Source organism: Pinus tabuliformis, chromosome 4_2, assembly GCF_031772625.1.
Source record: "Pinus tabuliformis cultivar Carrire ecotype Pingquan chromosome 4_2, CPIR1, whole genome shotgun sequence".
In the NCBI taxonomy this organism is placed as follows: Eukaryota; Viridiplantae; Streptophyta; class Pinopsida; order Pinales; family Pinaceae; genus Pinus; species Pinus tabuliformis.
Genome location: NC_142304.1, coordinates 1176478289 through 1176483432, shown reverse-complemented (window position 1 = coordinate 1176483432; position 5144 = coordinate 1176478289). Strand labels below are relative to the sequence as shown.

General features: G+C 32.3%; 1 pseudogene; it reads right to left on the bottom strand.

Moving 5' to 3' along the window:
- Positions 1 to 3226: 3226 nt before the first annotated feature.
- The window catches only part of LOC149173859 (peroxidase 51 pseudogene), a 14177-nt pseudogene continuing 12259 nt past the window's right edge, over positions 3227 to 5144 (bottom strand).

The following is a 5144-nucleotide window of genomic DNA, read 5'->3' as shown; positions in this document are numbered from 1 at the left end:
AAGTAAGTTTCCTTTAGCAAAAATAGACCAAAATCGAGGGCCAACAGACTCGACTTTTCTTTTCCTATGTTCTTCAATGGAACTTTTGGCAAAAATTTCAAGATGGCCTTCCACAATGAGCTTTTGCTCTAGGTAAGGTATCCCAACATTTCAAAGTTGTTGTTGGTCTCTTGGCATTTTGGGGCTGCAGGGGGGCATAATTTTTTTGTGGTGCTTTTTGGTGGGGATATTAGTGAATCCTTCTCCATTTGTGGCTCTATAATCTCTAGGGTCTTTCTCAAGTTCATGAAGTGGGTAGTCCTGGTAGAGGTACCCATTCGTGTGGAATTTCCTACAGTTAAAAGGAAAATGCTCATAATCAAATGTCTAGAACCAGTTCCTATCCTCATATTCAAGAGCTATTACTTCAAGAAGGGAGCCTGATATGTTCATATAGATGTAGATTCAAGCATAGGATGTGTGAAAGTTATGCTTTGTTTGCTCTGACAAGCAGACAAATTTTCGCAACTTGTTACCTATGTCTTGCAGCATTTTTGGGTCAAATTATTCAATGGGAGGGAGTACATGCGTATCCAAACAAGACCCCATGAGAAAAATTCCTTACTTGGCTTAAAGTGTGCCATCCATTGGTGCACGTAAAAACCTACCGAGTTTAAAAAATATGGACCTACATCGATAACATCTTTTTGATCTTCTTAATGAGAGAAGATCACAATGAAGAAACACTTGGAACCAAGTTTGACCTCAGAGTGAGCTTTGGGTTTCTAGTGCTACACAATCTAGTGAAGAAGGGATTTTTTGGTTGGCCAAATTCCAAGAACTTGCAAATCAAAGCATGATATTGTATTAATTGGATATTTCCATTTAGTCTTGTTGGGGTCATGCACCCATGGATTCTTTTTTGATTTCATTATGCATGTATTGGTGTTCCTTTGTGTTGTGGATGCGATTTTTTCTTGGCCATTGATGTTCGTCATGCTAGACTGGATGGCATCAACAAATTTGGTGTTATTAGGGTTAGGGTTGGTAGAGGAGTGCAGATCTGTCAATTGGCATGGCCAAAGTTGATAGACAAGGTATATTTATTCAAGGGGTTGGAGGGACCTGTGGCCCCTCCACCTTGGGTTGACATGTGGCTGAATGCTCAACCAAGGAGGGCTTGAATGAACAGGAGAATTGAGGAGAGTCATAAGGCAAGATCTGAGCATCCACCATGAACCCTGAGTAGGGAGATTCTCATTCCAAACGTGGTTTTAGAGCACAATCCACTTATGGATCTAATAAATCCATAGCGGTTACAACAATTTCCTAAATAAAAAATTTCCTTTTCTCATATGAATTATTACTTGAAGATAACTAATTGATATACTAATGAGCTTTTAATTTAGTATAAGTTATTGCTCTGACATGAATGGTTAACTTTGTATAAGTTATTTCTTTAATGTGAATTCATGTTTGGTTACATGTTATTATTTCAAATGTTACAATTAAGGTTGTTGATGTTGGGTGGATGTCCTTTGATTTTTATGGGGAGTTACAACAATAACTATTAATTGAGATTTACTGTAGAATATGTCACTTTCTATGTTCATGAATGCAACAAAAGTTTTTATTTGATAGATTTTGTGAAGAAGGTTAAGGAATTATTTGATAAAATTTCCATTCCAAGAGAAATTGAAAGTGTTTGACAACAAATATAAAATCTAGTGAAATTTTTTGAAAATATTCATGCAAAATTTATATGCAAAGGATGGCCTTGTGAAGGATATTTTAAGTATATTAAAATATTAGACATTTGTTTGAAAGTTTTAAATGATGATTAATACTCTTCTCATGTTCATGCATGGAAAAAACATATTAAGGATTGATATTATCACATAACAATTGATGATTGTGCTAGCAACGATGAATTTGTCTTCGCACTCAAAAGGAGCACACTACTCAAAATAGCACAATAGGTCAATGAGTCATTATTTTTATTTTTATTTTTCTATAATTTAGAAATAAAAGATATATATTTTGTTTCTAATTGTAATTGAGATTTTATATATTATTAACTAAATAATTTTGTACATTGTCTTTATATGTGGTTATCTTTATGAGTGTTTTAATTAAATTTTTAATACTAAACAAGTGTATTGCTTCATGTTGCCTAGGCGTAGAGTAGATAGAGTAGACACTGAGGTATCTAGTTAAGGCACTCTATGGTGAAAATTGGAATGTGGTTATATGTCAACCCAAGCAACACCAGGAGATGCCCCTCCTTTGTTATCTGAAATAACATGGAAAATCATGGTGTCTTGAGTTTGGATCATCCTTGTTGGATTCTCCTCATGGAACTGATCTAGTGGTATGTGGAATATCATCCTTATTGGATTCTCCTCATGGAACTGATTTGAGTGGTATGTGGAATATCATCCTTATTCGATTCTCCTCATGGAACTGATTTGAGTGGTATGTGGAATGCCACGAGAGCTGAAAGAGACTCCTTATAGGTGTCAGAAGATGTCTATTCATAAGCATGCTTGGAAATACCTGAGGATACTTCTCTATTTACTAATTATGTGTTTGTGGGGGTTATTGGGTTCCTGTTGAGTCCTCATGTCTAATCTTGATCTCCCAAAATCATAACATCATCAAGACCCTCATCCTCTTGGTCAAAAATAGAAGAAGTCTCACTTTCCATAGTGGCACCACACAAGGTTTCAGTTTTTAGAGAGCCAGAAATTTGTAAATGTCTATATACTTTACCATACTCATTAAAAAGACAAAATTGATTAGAAAACCAGATTTCTTTTTACTACAAAAGCTCTAATATATTGTCTTTATATAAATGCAAGACAAATATGAAAATAGAAAAACAAAAAAATATAATAATTTCAAAACCACATTTTCACGTGATGTGAAATTTCAAATTACACAAATTTATTACAATTTCACACAAACTATTTGCGAAATGAATTTGAAAAACCTTAATTAAAATGGGCACAATCTACAATACAGAGAAGAGTGGACATATATCTCTCCCTGGACTTTGTTGTGATTAAGAGTGGACATATATCTCTCCCTGGACTTTGTTGTGATTAAGAGTGGACATATATCTCTCCCTGGACTTTGTTGTGATTATGTAAAATTTCTTATTCACATTAAAAAGAAATCTTATTTAAGCCTCAGCAAACTTGAAATATGAAATCACTATGAAACGGGAAATCCAGAGAACATCAAACTATGAATTGAAAGCAGTGCAATCCACCCTTATTTCGCCATCGCTGCCCGTCTTAACTCCTACTCGACCCATATTCGTTATGGCAGTCACAAAAGCAGTTTGAAAAGAATGCGCACTCGCTGCAAACCTTTTCACAGTACTTGAAGAACGCGAATCAGTGAACAGGATTTCATCAGAACTGAACAGACCTTCAGAAGATTGTAGAAGTTTGTAGTAAACATTATCAAACTGTGTGGGCGTTCGTGGATCCATGTTTACGAAGATGCTAGGATTTGCGTTCACGGGACATTCCTGTTGCAGTTGCGTGGCATAAGAAGGATCCAGCGTGGGATCAACTTGATTTGAGGATGAAAAGTTATACAGTCTGTTGGAAAATCCGCTGCAGTGACTAACTCCTATAGTATGAGCTCCTTCACAAGACAAACAAAGCAACTATTAGCATGTAAAGGTTAACTATCTGCACTTGTATTTATTAGGTTGATGGTAGATTTTGAAATATTTTTGAAATGTCATTTAGATTTATTTGGTTGGTTAGAAATTGTAATTATTTAGGCATGTCAGAATTAGTTAAATTTAGAGAGTTAGTTAGATGAGTCAACTAGAGTGAGTTTTAGTTAAGTTAGAGTTTAAAAAAGTTAAATAATCAAATTTGTGTGATCAATAGAAAAGAATCTTGTGTGTTGTGTTTTGTGTGTGTTAAATTTTGTGTTTCTCTTTTCCGGGTTTCCAACAATAGTAAATTTTGAAATATTTTTGAAAAATAAGAAATAAAAAAACAATCAAATATTACTTAAATAAACAATATTTTAGAATTAAATTTAATAAACCAATATAATTTTGATATTTAACAAAAATAACATTATATTTACTTATTGAAGTTAAGTTTGAAGAATTTCAAAATACACATAAAAATTGGAAAAACAATTGACTTTTTTCTATTCATCATATTTCCAAAATCTACAGTTGAAATAAGCTCATAAAAAAACTTCATTGAAATAAACTAATAAAGAGACTTGATCTGACATTCCCATGAACCTCACACTGAAAACTGAAAACTACGTACTTATGAACCTCCTATAAGATAGGTATAATTCAAAATTGTTACCTGAAAGAGCAATCATGTCTGTTTGTGAGAGGCCCTTTAAAGAAAAGAGAGCATTCAACTGGTCCAAATCGAAGGTCGGTGCAGGTAGATTGGCTGCCACTTCAGAGGCTAGAGATACTAATCCATCTCTACGGCCCAACTCCACGCTATATGAAGGACCTCCTGTCTGCCAAAAAAAATATACTGATTCAATATATATATAAAATTATGTCTTGTTGAATCCCATGTTTATTCATTTTCTGCACCAAGAAGCACTCATATTGATTCAATATATAAAAATTATGTTTGGTTGAATTCTTATGTTTATTCATTTTATATACAAGGAGGTTTTTAGTAGTTTAATACTAGAGATAGTGTAGTATTTTAAATGGTAGTATTTTAAATAAGTGTAAATATTGAGATATATTGTGGTAGTTGTAAATGAGTATAAATATATATGAAATGAAATAAATGATGTTTGAATGTTTACTGGATTAAAAATAGTTTATGGGATTATTAGTTCTTTGTTTTTAACTTCTTTTTTTAATTTTAAGAAATTCATGCTAATATATTTCCATAATTTTTTTTCATGTCTTTGAATGAGTCACATCTAAAATGAAATGTTTTTCTTATTCCACTGCCTCATTATGTACAAAATCAATTAAAAAAGTAATAAAAATTATAAATCAGTTAAATTCATTTTATTTATTATATTGCAATTTCTTTATTCATAAAATTACAAACATATTTTTTAATCATAATAAATTAATCACATTAAAATAATAATGATTTATAATTATTCATAATTAAATTTAATTAATAAACATATAAATA